At 44.7% G+C, this 17,168-nt stretch overlaps 1 protein-coding gene across 4 annotated transcripts in view; it reads left to right on the top strand.

The window, feature by feature from the left end:
- The window catches only part of HIVEP3 (HIVEP zinc finger 3), a 182,260-nt gene that overhangs the window by 106,533 nt on the left and 58,559 nt on the right, over nucleotides 1-17,168 (top strand). The window lies entirely within an intron of this gene.

Genomic DNA, 17,168 nt, shown 5'->3' with positions numbered 1-17,168 from the left:
TTCCATTCATGACTCTTTGAATTCCACAACACTCTTGGTCACAGTTGACCTCCATTTTGAGACTCAAGAGCCAGGGCTTCACGTTCTCTCCTGGTGTTGATGCCACTGTTTTTAAGGTTGACTTTAAGCCCATCTTTCAATCTCTTTTCCTATCCACCCACATTCTGTTTTCCATTCTTGAGTTGAGCGTAGACTCATTGCTTTGGGAGACAATGATCCTTGGGCATTCAGACAACGTGGCCTTCAGTCCAGCGGAGTTGATGGAGAAGGATGCTGGTGGCCTTTGCTTCTTCTTCCAGAATGTGGATGTTTGTCCACCTGTCTTCCCAAGATATTTGCAGGATTTTTGGAGGCAATTTCTGATGAAATAGTTTCAGAAGGTAAGTGTGACATGAATGTCCTCATCTGCAAACACTCTCTGCTTCATTAGGAAGAATGTTGCACTTGCAGAGCTCAGCACTGTTGTATTTCAGTGTTGATGTTGATTTTTGTGGGAGAAGTGGCTGCCAAGGGAGCGGAAATGGTCCACATTTTCTAACGTTACACCATGAAGCTGTATTTCTGGCATTGCAGAGGGATTGGCTGGTGCCTTTTGCTGAAAGAGCACTTTGGTTTTCTCAATGTTCAGTGAGAGGCCAAATTTTTCATATACTTCTTCAAAGGCATCTAGAGTGGCTTGTAAGTCTTCTTCTGAATGCGCACAGACCATATGTTTCTAACATATTGTCTAATGTTTAAGAGGTGGCATTTGCCATTGGGCAAACTGACATCCTCCATTTACTTACTTTGGCTTCTGTGGGGACTTCTAGCTTGATTTGCCCATTCATTGGCCTTTTTTGCTGACCACACTTTCCCTAGGACTTTTCTCCAGCATCACACTTCATTCAAAGGACTGGTTTCATTTTTTTCTGCCTGAGTGGAGTATCTTGCAATTGTCCCTGTTGAACTTCATTTGGTTAGTTTTGGCCCATCATCTCTCTAATCTGTGAAGGTCATTTTGAATTCTGCTCCTGTCTTCTGGAGTATTGGCTGTCCCTCCCAATTTGGTGTCATTCTGACCCTTCATCTAAGTCAGTGGTTCTCAACCTGTGGGTCCCCAGGTGTTTTGGCCTTCAACTCCCAGAAATCCTAACAGCTGGTAAACTGGCTGGGATTTCTGGGAGTTGTAGGCCAAAACACCTGGGGACTCACAGGTTGAGAACCACTGTTTTAAGTTATTAATCAAGATGTTGAACAGAGCTAGGCCTAGGACATCTACATTCATCTACATTGTGGAATGAATGTTGTGGAACATCACTTTAGCCTAAATCAGTGTTTCTCAACCTGGGGGTCGGGACCCCCATGGGGGTCACGAGGGGGTGTCAGAGGGGTCACCAAAGACCATCAAAAAACATAGTATTTTCTGTTGGTCATGGGGGTTCTGTGTGGAAAGTTTGGTCCAATTCTATCAGTGGGGTTCAGAATGCTATTTCATTGTGGGTGAACTTATGAATCCCAACAATTACAACTCCCAAATGGCAAGGTCTATTTTCTCCAAACTCTACCAGTGTTCACATTTGGGCATATTGAGTATTTGTGCCAAGTTTGATCCAGATCCATCATTGCTCGAGTCCACAGTGTTCTCTGGAAGTAGGTGAACTACAACTCCAAAAAACTCAAGGTCAGTGTCCACCAGAGCTTCCCAGTATTTTCTCTTGGTCATGGGAATTCTGTGTGCCAAGTTTGATTCAATTCCATCATTGGTGGAGTTCAGAAGGCTCTTTGATTTTAGTTGAACTATAAATCCCAGCAACTCCAGCATTACCAAATGACGAAAGCAATCACCCCCAACCTCACCAGTATTCAAATTTGGGCGTATTGGGTATTTGTGTCAAATTTGTTCCAGTGACTGAAAATACATCCTGCATATAAGATTACAAATCATAACAGTAGCAAAATTACAGTTGTGAAGTAGCAACGAAAATAACATTATGGTTGGGGGTCACCACAACATGAGGACCTGTACTAAGGGGTCGCGGCATTAGGAAGGTTTAGAAACACTGGCCTAAATGGAGACACTTGACCCCCCGCCCCCAAATGATAATAACTCTTCCAGGAGTGAATTTCCCTTCCTTCTGAAGGTAGATTTCTCTCACTTCCTGTTGTCTCCCCTCAATTGTTCTTAAGTAGGAGTCATATGTACGTCAGATGCTTGCAACTTGGGGACGGCCTGTATATAAAGAGCACTAACCATTATATGATATACTGTTATTTACTCAATTCTAATGCTCACCTTTTTTGACTAAATTGCCTTTCCAAAAGTGTGCATTAGATTTGCATAATATGGTAAATACTTTTTGAGGTTTCAGAGTTTTGAAAATTGAAGTGCGCATTAGATTCGATGGCACATTAGACTCAAGTAAATATGGTATATAGTTCTCTGGGAATATCTATCTATCTCATAGTGGTCCCTGCTCTTTAGATGTGTCAGCCCTACTCCACATGTGATGTAATGTTTATTTTCTGCCACTAGGCGTCATTGCAGTAGTGCTTGCAACATGAAGCAATCTGTAGCAAGAGAGGAAGACAAAATACTGTGTACAGAGTAGGGCTGGGCGGTTTCGTTCGTTAATTTCGTAATTCGTTATTGATTCGTATTTAAATTAGCTTACGATCCGATATTGAGCCATGCAGGAGCAACTAAAATTCGAAACGAATTTTTCAATTTATTTCGTAATTGTTTCATAATTGGTTCGAAATCATTTCAAAATCGTTTCGAAATCGTTTTGAAATTGTTTCGTTATTATTTCCGTATGTCTGGTGCAAGTTTTATAGTTGTTGTTTGTTTTATTTATAGTTGTTGCATCAATAGGAGCATAGTGTCTAGATCTAAGGAAGTAATGCTACCCCTCTATTCTGCTTTGGTTAGACCACATCTGGAATATTGTGTCCAATTCTGGGCACCACAATTCAAGAGAGATATTGACAAGCTGGAATGTGTCCAGAGGAGGGCAACTAAAATGATCAAGGGTCTGGAGAACAAGCCCTATGAGGAGCGGCTTAGGGAACTGGGCATGTTTAGCCTGAAGAAGAGAAGGCTGAGAGGAGATATGATAGCCATGTATAAATATGTGAGAGGAAGCCACAGGGAGGAGGGAGCAAGCTTGTTTTCTGCTTCCTTGGAGACTAGGACGCGGAACAATGGCTTCAAACTACAAGAGAGTTAGGAAGAACTTCCTGTGAGAGCCGTTCAGCAGTGGAACTCTCTGCCCCGGAGTGTGGTGGAGGCTCCTTCTTTGGAAGCTTTTAAGCAGAGGCTGGATGGCCATTTGTTGATTTGAATGCAATATTCCTGATTTGAATGCAATATTCCTGCTTCTTGGCTGGGGGTTGGACTGGATGGCCCATGAGGTCTCTTCCAACTCTTTGATTCTATGATTCTATGAAAAAAATATAATTATCACACCAACAGTCAACAACAGAGGGAGAGGGAAGCTTCAGAAGTTCCCCCTGTCCCATTTGGAAGTTTTTTTTAGCGTATTGCGCAATCGCGTCCGCCATTAACGAATCAATTCAAAATTTATGAAATTTCGTAAATAACGAAAATTTTTTAAAGAAAAATTCGGAATTCTTTTAAAAAACGAAACGCAATGGACCCCCTAAAAACGAAACGAGTTTAGAAACAATTTTTTTCCGTTGTTACCCAGGCCTAGTACAGAGATGTCCCCTGAAAGCACAGCTAAGCAAAATGGCTCCATTTGGAGATGACCATTTAGGATAGGAATGCAGTAACTTCAAGGGGCTTTAAAAATGAATGGAGGTCATCATTGTCATGTATACCAGAAGTTAAAATTCTGGGTTGTTCTAGGTGTTTTGGGCTGTATGGCCATGTTCTAGAACAGTGGTTCTCAACCTGGGGTCCCCAGATGTTTTTGGCCTACAACTCCCAGAAATCCTAAGTTGATAAACTGGCTGAGATTTCTGGGAGTTGTAGGCCAAAAACATCTGGGGACCCCAGGTTGAGAACCACTGTTCTAGAAGCATTCTCTCCTGGAAGCGTTCTCTCCTGACATTTCACCATCTATGGCCGGCATCCTCAGAGGTTGTGAGGTCACAACCTCTGAGGATGCCTGCTGTAGATGCAGATGAAACATCAGGAGAGAATGCTTCTAGAACATGGCCATACAGCCTGAAAAATCTACAATCAACCAGTGATTCCGGCCATGAAAGCCTTCGGCAATACAGTTAAAGTTCTATTTTCACATTGTCACAGGTAGGGATAGTGATCCACCTCCTGATTGCAGCTGTCAGTGCTTCGCTCCCTCCCACAATCCTGAGAATGCCCTCAACATTCATTGCATGTTTAAATGCATGCAATAGATCATTTGCACTCCTGATGCAGGTTTTATGGGGTTTTGGTAGTTTTTTATTTATTTATTTATTTACTGCATTTGTAGACCGCCGTTCTCAGCCCTAGGGCGACTCACGGCGGTGTACAACATATAAAAACACAATTTACAATAAAGGCAATATCACAACAACAATAACAACATCACTATCAATAATACAGTTACACTAAATCATTCGCGACGTCTCATCATAGAATCACAATCCAATCTCGTTATCCATATTCCGTTCCAATCATCAATGCCAATTGTTGTAGCACTTAGTCAAACGCCTTCTCAAACAACCACGTCTTTAGTCTCTTGCGGAATGTCATAAGGGAGGGCGCCTGTCTGATGTCTACAGGGAGGGTGTTCCACAGCCGGGGGGCCACCACCGAGAAGGCCCTCTCCCTCGTCCCCGCCAGGCGTGCCTGTGAGGCAGGCGGGATCGAGAGAAGGGCCTCCCCAGACGATCTCAAAGTCCTCGTGGGCTCGTAGGCCGAGATGCGGTCAGACAGGTATTTTGGGCCGGAACCGTTTAGGGCTTTGTAGGCCAACACCAGCACCTTGAATTGGGCCCGGTAGCAGATCGGCAGCCAGTGGAGCTGGAACAACAAGGGCGTTGTGTGCTCCCTGCGTCCCGCTCCTGTTAGTAACATGGCTGCCGCGCACTGGACTAGCTGGAGCTTCCGGGCCGTCTTCAAGGGCAGCCCCACGTAGAGAGCGTTGCAGTAGTCAAGGTGGGATGTGACCAGAGCATGTACTACCGTGGCCAGGTCAGACTTCCCGAGGTACGGGCGCAGCTGGCGCATGAGCCTAAGCTGTGCAAATGCTCCCCTGGTCACCGCTGAATTAGCCCGGCAAGTAAGAGTCCGAACAGGCAGTTGTATTGTTAAGGCACATCAACAAACTAGCTATAGCCATTTTCATCTCTAACAGGACCAAGCCTACAAGAAAGGCCTAAATTATCAATTCAAAACCAAGCCCCCCCCCCCCAATTGCTTTTTCTTTACCCCAGGGATTGCTCACAACAGTACATTGGTCTCCTCTACACCTAATGTGAAGATGGCAGGGAACTGGAATATAGGCGTTACAGTGGAATGACCTTAGCTTTGAAAGTCCTGGTTCAACTTCATCATTACTTTATTATAAGTGTCTTGAAGCCTGTTGGAGCTTGTATTAACTCCTGCTTTCCTAGGTAAAGCCTGAGTCATCTTCCATTGTGTGACCCTGAGTTCTAACATTATGAGTGGAAGGGCAAAATGTTTTTTACGAGCTCTCTTTGTCTCTACTTACAGCTTGCAGTGAGAGAGAGAAATCCATAATAATCCAATACGTGACCAAAAATGCTATCAAACTGAGAGACCTTTGCTTGGATTTTGGTTCGTCATTTTTGAAAGTGCTCCAGAGAGGTTGATTCAGGAAAGAGGAAGGCACCTAAGCAAATGGAGAGTATTTAGAGAAGCCGTTTTTAATAATTGATCACTATTGATTGATGCAACCATCTGACAAGAACATTAATAACCATTTTTAACTGATATAATATATCTGCTTAGGACCCTGAGCTGCTTCATATTTCGATGAGGAGCAAGAGCAATCAACATGTTTTTGTTTCATTGCATGGCCACAGCACTAAAGCATTTGATTCCCTTTTAATTGCAAGGTCCTCTTTCGTCTGAGATCTGATGATGATGATGATGATGTTACTTCTTCCCCGCCTCTCCTCACGGCTTGCAGTGGGTTGCAATAGCATACAGTTTGAAAGAGTAGCATCCTAGAGCCCTTCTACACTGCCATATAAAATCCAGATTATCTACTTAGAACTGGGTTATATGGCAGTGTAAACTCATATAATCCAAAGCAGATAATGTGGATTACCTGCTTTGATAATCTGGATTATATGGCAGTGTAAAAGGGTCTCTAGAATGTCACAATGGGAGCATGTTTGAATCGGTAGAAAAACCCCATGGCCTTCCATTTGAGACTAGCATTATGTTGAAGAGAGCTGTACTCAAAGCTTTGTATCATAGAATCATAGAGTTGGAAGAGATTTCATGGGCCATCCAGTCCAACCCCCTGCCAAGAAGCGGGAATACTGCATTCAAAGCATCTCCGACAGATGGCCACCCAGCCTCTGTTTAAAAGCCTCCAAAGAAGGAGCCTCCACCACACTCTGGGGCAGAGAGTTGCGTCCCCCATTCTGTATCTTTGCATTTCATTTTTTCTGCCTAAGTGGAGTATCTTGCATTTGTCACTGTATCAAATGCTATTGTATATTTCAAAAGTTTCTCCTTTGAGCAAGCAATGGGTGGATGAAATGACCATCAGTGTTCCTTTAATAAGATTTATTTTATGTGACCAACCCACTGGTATCTATCCAGCATCACACTGCCATTGATACTGTCTTCCATCTTTCCCTCCTTTTTCACTTCTGGAAACCTTTCTGTGGTGCAAGAATAGATGAGCACCACCTGTAGCCATCTCCTCCTGCACACTAAGGTGGTCGAGACAATTGTGTTATATGTCCATTATGAAATTGTTGCTGTTTCCAAAGACACCCGAGAGAGATTTCCAGAGAGATCAGTTTGAGAGCTGAGACAGGCTTTTAAAAAGTACTTTTGAGACTTTTGAAATGCCAATGAATTAGCTGAGAATTGGCATGTTTTGAATTATGCAGAATACTGATGCAGTCTCTCATTAGTACAGGCAGCCTACCCAACCCAAGTTACAAAAAAGAGATGTGCTGTCGAAAGCTTTCATTGCCAGAATCACTGGGTTGCTGTGAGTTTTTCAGGCTGTATGGCCATGTTCCAGCAGCATTCTCTCCGGATATTTTGCCTGTACCTGTGGCTAATGGCATCCTTTGATGTTTGTTCAGAGGTCTGTGGGAATGAGGCAAGTGAGGTGTATATAAAATTCAACAAATGCTATGCTCAGCAAAGGACAAGAGAGATCCTCTCACCTCTGCAGGAGTCTACTGTATACCATGCAGTTGTGGACAAGAAGTCTTCATGGGACCCCCAAACGCAGCAGCATTGCTCACACATGAATCAAAGAGCATGAAAGGCACTGTAGTCTAATCCAACCTACCTTTGATGGCGCTGCTCTATCTCCATCGCCTACCGTTAAGAGCCTAGGTGTCGTTTTGGATTCACAGCTGACAATGTCGCTGCTTCCAGCAAACAGGCCTTTTTCCATCTACGAAAAGCGAGGCAACTGGCACCTTACCTGTCGGATGAGGCTCTGGCAACAGTCATCCATGCCACGGTCACATCTAGGCTAGACTATTGTAACGCCTTGTATGTTGGCCTTCCTATTTCTACGACCCGAAAGCTCCGCATTGTCCAGAATGCTGCAGCCAGGTTACTCACAAAAACGCCCATGAAATGCCATATAACACCAGTGCTGCGGCATCTATACTGGCTCCCAATTGAGTATCTTGGTTTGTATAAGATGCTGGTCCTGACCTTTAAAACTTTATATGGCCAGAGTCCATTGTATCTTGGAGACCGTCTCTCCTTCTACCATCATCGGAGGTCGCCACGACCATCCCAACATGCACTTGGAAAGCACCAGACGCAGGGCCTTCTCTGTTTCTGCCCCTGCCTTATGGAATTCCTTGCCTCCCTATTTGACAGCCATGCGTGACTTAGGGCATTTTATCCTAGCACTTAAGACCTGGCTTTTTACTAGAGTATTTGACCCATGTTAATTTTAATATTTGTATGTATGTGTTTTATCCTGTATAATTTCTGCAATGTAAATCGCCTGGAGCATCTCGGATGGAGGGCGATTAATAAGTAATGAAAGATGATGATGAGATGATGATGATGAGAAGTCAGCCATAGCAGAGCACCTGATGAACCAACCTGAATGCATAATAATAATAATAATAATAATAATAATAATAATAATGCAAAATCCAGCATATAGATCTCATTTGCTATGACATACTGTGGTTTTGTTTCAGTAAAATAATAATAATAATAATAATAATAATAATCAACTTTATTTGTATCCCTCCACCATATCCCCAGAGGGAGTTGGGGTGGCTCGCAGGACACACTCAGTAGTGCAACACAATACAAATACAGCAAAATATAAAAAGGTTGAATTAATAACAATACTATTAACCCCATTACACATAAAACAACGATAAAACCGCTATCAATTAAAAATGCTAAAAGACCCAACAAGCTATAAATATTATTTGAGAAGATAGAAATGCTGGACCACTTGGACTACCACGTCAGGCTACACAGAGAAGCCATTGCAATCCACAAGAAACACGTGGACAATTCCAACATAAAGAAGGAAACCATGAAAATGAACAAAATCTGACTCCCGGTATTAAAAAAATCAAGAAAGTAAATAAGGAACATATTTTTATTATGTGTTTTCAATTTGTGTGCTTCATGTTTAAATGTCCCGTTATGATGAATTTGTCCTGTTGTATTTTATGCTTAGCTATATGCTGCTTGATTTATGATTTGATTCATGTATGTAAGGCATTGAATTTTGCCATTATTTTTTGAAAACCACTTTAAGTCCCCCCCCCCGTCCCCCCCAGGGGTGAGAAAAGCGGTATATGAATACTGTAAATAGATAAATAATTATCACTCAGAAACAGGGGGATTTCAGGCAGCCAACAATCAGCGAACACCTCCCAAGCATAGGGTGCCTCCAGGCAACAGAGGTCAGGCTTTGCAGCTGCAAGGCTACTCAATTGCTAATCAAGCTGACTAATTGCAACATTCAGACTTGTCTCAAACAGACAAGAATTATTTCTTCCACTATGGACATTATTCCACAGAGATATATATGCCCCACTTGCCTCATTCCCACAGACTTCTGAACAAACCTCGAAGGATGCCAGCCACAGATGCAGGCAAAACGTCAGGAGAGAAGGCTACTGGAACATGGCCATACAGCCAGGAAAACTCACAGCAACCCAAGAATGAGTTTCCCTTTCTTCCGAGGTGTAGATTCCTCTCACTTCCTGTTGTCTTGCCCCCATTCTTCACTAGGCATCCAGATGTCTTTAACTCACAGACTGCCTGCAGCAGTTTATTCATTAATAATGTCTAGCTTCCTGTTGCCTGGAATTGTTAGATCATGCTCTGATGCTACTCTCAGTTTGCATCTTTATAATGTTAGATTGTATGGAACTACACTTTTTCTCCAAAATAGTGTTGACTACTATAATGGTAGGAATTTATTTAGTAGGGCTGCCAATTAATCCTTCTTAATACCAGACTAGGTATTGCTGTTAGCGTTGGCATTCCTGCTAAAAGAAGACTGTACGCTTTCATCTTTGTAGGCACATTTTTCGTGCTTTTTCCTAAAGATGAATACGTCTGACTCATATTGTGTAACCCATATGTTTGACTGCTGAGTCATTCATTTTGGTAACCTTATTTCACCCATTTTGGATTTCAGGGATGTTACTTCCTTAAGCGATCCCTCGTAGTCCGAGGATGATGGTCGTCCAAGTTCGGTGTCCGGGCGGTGGGTTCATAGGTGGCTGTGGAGCCCTATTCTTGTCCTGCATCTTCTCCCACAGTGAGGACATTGGTTTCCAGGTGGGAGGCGGTCTCGGTCGGGGTTGGCTTGACGTGCCTTCCTCTTGGCACGTTTCTCTCTTTCACCCTCCATTCGTGCCTCTTCAAATTCTGCAGCACTGGCTGGTCATAGCACTCAAGGGCCAGGGCTTCCCAGTTCTCAGTGTCTATTCCAGAGTTTTTAAGGTTGGCTTTGAGCCTATCTTTAAATCTATTTTCCTGCCCACCAACATTCCGTTTTCCATTCTTGAGTTCGGAGTAGAGCAACTGCTTTGGGAGATGGTGGTCGGGCATCCGGACAACGTGGCCGGTCCAGCGGAGTTGATGGCGGAGGACCATTGCTTCGATGCTGGTCGTCTTTGCTTCTTCCAGCATGCTGACATTTGTCCACCTGTCTTCCCAAGAGATTTGCAGGATTTTCTGGAGGCAGCGCTGATGGAATCATTCCAGGAGTTGCGTATGACACCTGTAGACAGTCCACGTTTCTCAGGCATATAGCAGGGTTGGGAGGACAATAGCTTTATAGACAAGCACCTTGGTATCCCTACACTCTCTGCTTCATTCGGAAAAATGCTGCACTCGCAGAACTCAGGCGGTGTTGTATTTCAGTGTTGATGTTGACTTTGGTGGAGAGGTGGCTGCCAGGGTAGCGGAAATTATCAACATTTTCTAATGTTACACCATTAAGCTGTATTGCTGGCATTGGAGAGGGTTTTGCTGATGTCTGCTGGAATAGCACTTTGGTTTTCTCAATGTTCAGTGACAGGCCGAGGTTCTCGTATGCTTCTGCGAAGGTGTTTAGAGTGGCTTGTAGATCTTCTTCTGAATGCGCACAGACAACATTGTCATCAGCATACTGGAGTTCTATAACACATGTTGTTGTAACCTTGGTTTTGGCTTTCAGTCTGCTGAGGTTAAACAGCTTGCCATCTGTCCGATAGATGATTTCCACTCCGCTGGGAAGCTTCCCATCAACAAGGTGAAGTATCATAGGAATGGAGATGGAGAATAAAGTTGGGGCAATAACACATCCCTGTTTGACACCTGATTCCACCTTAAATGGATCACTTTGGGAGCCATTGTTGTCCAAAACTGTTGCCATCATGTCATCATGGAGGAGCCTCAGGATGTTCACAAATTTGTTTGGGCACCCAATTTTTTGGAGGATGGTCCACAGAGCACTGTGATTCACTGTGTCAAATGCCTTTGCATGGTCAATGAATGCCATGTACAGTGGTTGATTTTGTTCCCTGCATTTTTCTTGGAGCTGTCGTGCAGTGAAGATCATGTCCCCTGTTCCTCTGGAGGGGCGGAAGCCATTCTGGGATTCTGGGAGGGTGTCTTCTGAGAGGGGCAGAAGGCGGTTTGCAAGGATTCTTGCGAGGATTTTCCCAGCAGAGGTTAAAAGGGAGATACCTCGATAGTTTCTGCCGTCTGTTCTTTCCCCTTTTTTGAAGAGAGTGATGATGGTGGCATCCTTGAAATCTGCTGGGATTTTCTCAGTCATCCACACTTTTTCTATGAGCTGGTGGAGTTGTTGTGTCAGCTCAGGTCCTCCCTCTTTAAAGATTTCAGCAGGGATCCCATCAGGTCCGCTGGCTTTGTTATTTTTTTGTTGGCTGTTGGCATTGCTGACTTCTTCCAAACTAGGCAGTGCTGCAAGCTCATCCCTGGTTTGTTGTTGTGGGATTTGTGAGAGAACCTCTTCGGCCACATTGGAGCTCCAGTTCAGGAGGCTTTGGTAGTGTTCTTTCCAATGTAGTGCAATTGATTTTTGGTCCTTCAGGAGTTTGGTTCCATCTGATGAGCGGAGAGGCTGTATGCCATGGTTTCTTGGTCCATAGATGACCTTTGTGGCTTTGAAAAATCCCTGAGCATCATGGGTATCTCCCAGGTGTTGGATTTCTTCAGCCTTTTTTGTCCACCAGATGTTCTTGAGTTCTCTTGTCCTTCTTTGGAACTCAGCTTTTGCGCTGGCATAGATCTTTTTCTTAACAGCACTGTTGATGTCTCTCTGCCATGTTTCGAAGGCTTTCCTTTTCTTGTCAATTAGCTGTTGGATCTTGTTGTCATTTTCGTCAAACCAATCTTGATGTTTCTTGGTTTGATATCCAATAGTTTCTTCACAGGCTGTGATGATGGAGGTCTTCGGTTTGTTCCAATGTTCCTCGACATTTTCGGGGTGTTCTGTGGGTAGATGGTCCTTGAGTGCTGTTTGGAGAAGGGCTCATTTGGAGGGCTCCTGAACGGCTTGGGTGTTCATTTTGTGCCTTGTCTTTCTTCCTTGGAGTCTGTGCTTGGGGGCAATCTTGATAGCCATCGTGGATTGGATTAGCCTGTGGTCTGTCCAGCAGTCGTCAGCACATGTCATGGCTCTTGTGAGGATCACGTCATGGCGGTCTCTGGCACGGGTAATTACGTAGTCTAAGAGATGCCAGTGTCAAAACCGGCGGTGCTTCCATGATGTCTTGAACTTGTTTTTCTGCCGAAAGAGCGTGTTGGTGATGACAAGGTTGTGTTCCGCACATTTGGTGAGAAGCAGGATGCCATTCGAGTTGCTTTTTCCAACCCCATCTTTTCCTATGATCCCTGGCCACAGGTCGAAGTCTCACCCGACTCTTGCATTAAAGTCTCCCAGGAGGATGATTTTGTCCTCCTTAGGTATCTCCGATAGGACCGTGTCCAGCGGACAGTAAAAATTTTCCTTGATGTCTTCAGCAGCATCTAGTGTTGGTATATAGGCACTTATGATGGTTGCCTGTTGGTTTTTGGCAAGATCAGTTGGGAGGGTTGAGAGTCGTTCGTTGATGCCAGTGGGTGCTTCAGTCAGATGTTTCACCAGATCATTTCTGATAGCAAAGCCAACTCCATGCATTCTTCAGTCTTCTTCAGGCAGTCCCTTCCAGATGAAGGTGTAGCCTCCTTTTCCTTCTTTCAGCTGTCCCTCTCCTGCTCTCCCAGTCTCCTGAAGGGCTGCTATGTTGATGTTAATGCGTCCCAACTCCCTTGCAATGATAGCAGTTCTGCGTTCGGGGTGTTCACTGTCAGTGTTGTCCATCAGTGTCCGTACGTTCCTTGTTCCAAAGTTCATTTTTCTTTTTTGGCTGCAGGGTGGTGATCCCACTGGACGCGGCAGTCCAGTCAGGGATAAGAGAGGCAGACTATGTTTAGGGCACCTTTTCTAGTCCCCTCCCCATGTGGAGTGACCAGAGTGGATAGGGCTGCTCAGTCGTGGATACAGCTGCTGAACTACTCAACTGCCTCGGACCTTGAAGTAGAACGACTGAGTCCGTACTGGCCCATGTGCCAGTCTGTGACTTGGGGCTTCCAGATTTCACAGTCCTGCCCCTGTTGCCACTCGCTGATCGCCATGGGACTTTGGTTGGTTTGTTTTTCTTTTCTTTGGAAGACGCTTGTTCGTGAGTTTTTTTTAATGTGTGGAGGTCAGTGCACACTGATCAACACACAGTCTTCACAGAGTGAGGTTCCACTGGTGGTGTAGTTTAACACAATGACCATGGCTTCTCAGTCTGTTGCAGCCTTCTTCCACCTTCACAGCCATTGTAACATGTACCATTTTATCCTCCGCCTGCTCCACCGTTGAGGTCTTTGGGTCTTCAGGCTGTGCTTGGTCTGGAACCTCCCCCGCGGCCACTCCTGGGCGTACACGACTCCAGTTGTTGTGCCAACAGGTTCATTGGAACATGCAAGCCCCCTCACCACGACAATGTCACAGTCCATCGAGGGGGTCAGGGATGTTAAGGCATACATAACAAAATAATTCTCTAACTTTCCAACTGAGTGTGTGCATGTGTGTGCCTTCAAGTTGCCTGTTGCCTCGTGGAGCCCCGTGTATGTCATTCAGGTTCCCTCTACACTGCCATATAACCCACAGCCCATACTGTCATATTATCCAGTTCAATCCAGATAATCTGGATTGTCTATGGCAGTGTAGAAGGGGCCACCATTTTGTTTTAGCCAAGGAATTCTCAGAGGCTGTTTTGCTAATTTCTTCCTCTGAAATACAGTCTATAGCAGTGATTCTCAACCTAGGGTCCCCAGATGTTTTTGGCCTTCAACTCCCAGAAATCCTAACAGCTGCTAAACTGGCTGGGATTTCTGGGAATTGTTGGCTAAAAACATCTGGGGACCCCAGGTTGAGACCCACTGGTCTATAGCAATGGGTATTAATTGGCTCCTACCATCAATTACTCATTAGAGCAACCCTGCTTAGCTTCCAAGATCCAATGGGATCTGGTGCCGTCAGGGCATTTAAACCATCTATTAAAATGTCCAGGGCCTTGTATGGAGATGCTGGGATCAAATATCCAAGACTTTCTTTGCAAAGGATACGTCTAGTCCAGGCATGGGCAATCTTGTGTTTTGGACGTCAACACCCACCATTCCTCACAGCCTTAGGGCCTTTCCTTTTCTTTTTCCCTTTCCTTTTCCGCCTAAGCGGCTGAGGGGGGAAAAGAAGGGGCCTGAGGTTGTGTGGAATGGTGGAAGTTGGAGTCCAAAACACTTGGAGAGAAGGAGGGCCAAATTTGGCCCAGGCCTGGTCTAGTCCAAGGCTGGTCTAGAACATTGGTATTGGAATTTTTGAATTTCATAGGTGGAACAGAACATACTTTCTCCGTTGGCACTTTTGGTTTTTGATTTGTTGCCCAGGCAGCCACCCCTGCCTGAGCTGCTCTTCAGTGGTGAACCTCAAGGATGTAAACTTTCACCGGCAGTTTCATGCTTGTTCTACTGGGCTGATTTTGGCCCCAACACAACAATGTTACACTTGAGCCAACTGGCTTGCTTTGTGCAGGAGTGGATAGTGCACAAGATAGATCTTGACCCAATAAAAATAATAATAAAATGTGAAGTAGTAATTTGCGGTAAATAAAATGTGGCCGGCGTAACACTTTAGAGTGCTGACATCAACTAATGGACTCATAGGGCCATTAGTGACTTTTGGAATGGAACGGGTGATTTGGGAGCCTATTAGCCTTTTGGGATAGTGCTCCAGTCTGTGGCGCATGGGCCTATTACCGTTAATATTTTATGGAGCCACCTCTTGGCCATCCTTCCTGTGAGTCATCCTCACCAGGAATCCAGAGGCCTTTTGGGCTTGTTACTCCTTTAGTGTATTTAGAGAGAGGCAGACGTGAAATATTGCTGATGAAGTGTTTGCTGTGCCAGGCAGGCAGGCAAGCAAGCAAACAAGCAAGCAAGCAAGCAAGAAAGAGCTCTCTCGGTTTTGGCTCCATGGGCCCAGAAGTAGCATAAACATGCGTATTCGTCATATGGCCACGGGGCTCTCAGTTCTGAACAGCTATTTAGGCAGGACTCTGATTAATGGACTATTGAAGTTAAGCCATTAACTCTGAACTGGGGCTAATTGGTTGAGCTGTTTAATTGCTCGTTGGGTTGCCTGGCAGGAACAGAATGATGAGTGAGATCTGGCTCACCTCCAAAGGACAGGCATTTAGCTTAGAGAAAGGCTAGTTACTTACTGGCAGAAGAGGCTCTAATATCCAGGTTAAGCCACAAGGCGGAGGTCTCATCTTCACTAGCAAAATGAAAAAAAGGAAATGGGATCGGCTTTGCATCAAGGGCCATTGGCACACATGATGGATGGCCATTTTGACAGTGAGAATGCTTCTTTCAAGCTTTGCTGTGATAAAAAAATGTAGTTTATACTCCACAGTTTTGGGAAAATCTGGTCTTTTTTACCATTGTGTCCATCAGGATTGCGTTCGTGTTGTCTGCTCTTCCCAGGACTGCTCCTGCTCTCCTCATGGGGAGGAAGGGGAACATGAGCCAGGAATGTCATGCGGCAGCTAAAAAAGCCAATGGGATTTTGGCTTGCGTCAATAGGAGTCTAGTGCCTAGATCCAGGGAAGTCATGCTCCCCATGCTCTATTCTATTCAGACCACACCTGGAATCACACTGCATCCAATTCTGGGTACTGCAGTTGAAGGGAGGTGTTGACTCTAAGCTGGAATGTACCCAGAGGAAGAGGCTGACTCAAAGTTCTGGAGAACAAGCCCTATGAGGACAGAGTGGCTTCAAGAGCTGGCCATGTTTAGCCTGCAGAAGAGAAGGCTGAGAGGAGACAAGATGAGGGCCATAGATCAAGATGTGAGGCCGGTGAAGTCATAGGGAGGAGGGAGCAGGATTCCTTTCTGCTGCTCTGGTGACTAGGACACAATGGCACAATGACTTCAAACTATAGGAAAGAAAGGAGATTCCAGCTGAACATTAGGAAGAGCTTCCTCCCTGTGAGAGCTGTCCAGCAGTGGAACTCTGTCCTGAAGTGTGGTGGAGGCTCCTTCTTTGGAGGTTTTGGAACAGAGGTTGGATGACCATTTGTTGGGTGTGCTTTGAATGTGATTTTCCTGCTTCTTGGCAGAATGTGGTTGGACTGGATGGCTCACCAGGTATCTTCTAACTCTAGGATTCTATGATTCTATCCTCTGCTCCACTTTTCAACTGCCATTCTGTTTGCCACAGTTCTTCTCTGGAGTTTGATACCTGTCTTCTCAAGGAAGAGGAGTGTAATTGCCACTCCTCCCCTTTGACCCAAAGGCCAAATTTCTGCAGTAGACAAAGGATAGAATCTACACATACAATCACTTGTACATTTGTGGCAGAGGGACAACATCCTATGTTTGAATTAGGAAGATTGTCAAAGGGGGGGGGAGGCAATTCTATAGACACAAATCTTGTTTGATCTTGGAAGATAAACATGGTCACCCCGGTTAGCATTTGGGTGGGAGACTATCAATGAATACTAGGTACTCTTGTTGAAGACTTTCAACAACCACACCTGGAATCACTGGGATGCTGTGAGGCTTTTTGGGCTGCTTGGCCATGTTCCAGTAACACTCCTCTGATGTTTCACCTGCATCAGTGGCTAATGGCATCTTCAGAGGTTCAGTTGGTAGTGAAGCAAGTGGAGTGTATATAATTATATCTGTGGAATAATGTCCAGGGTAGGAGAAAAAACCCTTGTCTGTTTAAAGCAAGTGTGAACATTGCAGTTAGCAAGCTTGAATAATATTAAGTAGCCATGAAGCTGCGAAGTCAAACAGTGAGAGTATCTGCATAGGGGTGGCCTGGCTTCTGTTGCCTAGAATCCTCTATGTTGAATATGTGTGCTAGGTGTAGTTGAGATCCACCATCAGTTGGGTTCAGAGTGCTCTCTGCACATGAATAAACTACAACTTCCAACATCGTGTGTCATTTCCT

Source organism: Anolis sagrei, chromosome X (assembly GCF_037176765.1).
Source record: "Anolis sagrei isolate rAnoSag1 chromosome X, rAnoSag1.mat, whole genome shotgun sequence".
NCBI lineage: Eukaryota > Metazoa > Chordata > Lepidosauria > Squamata > Dactyloidae > Anolis > Anolis sagrei.
Note: the sequence above shows the minus strand (reverse complement) of the source record. Positions and strands in the feature narration are given on the sequence as shown.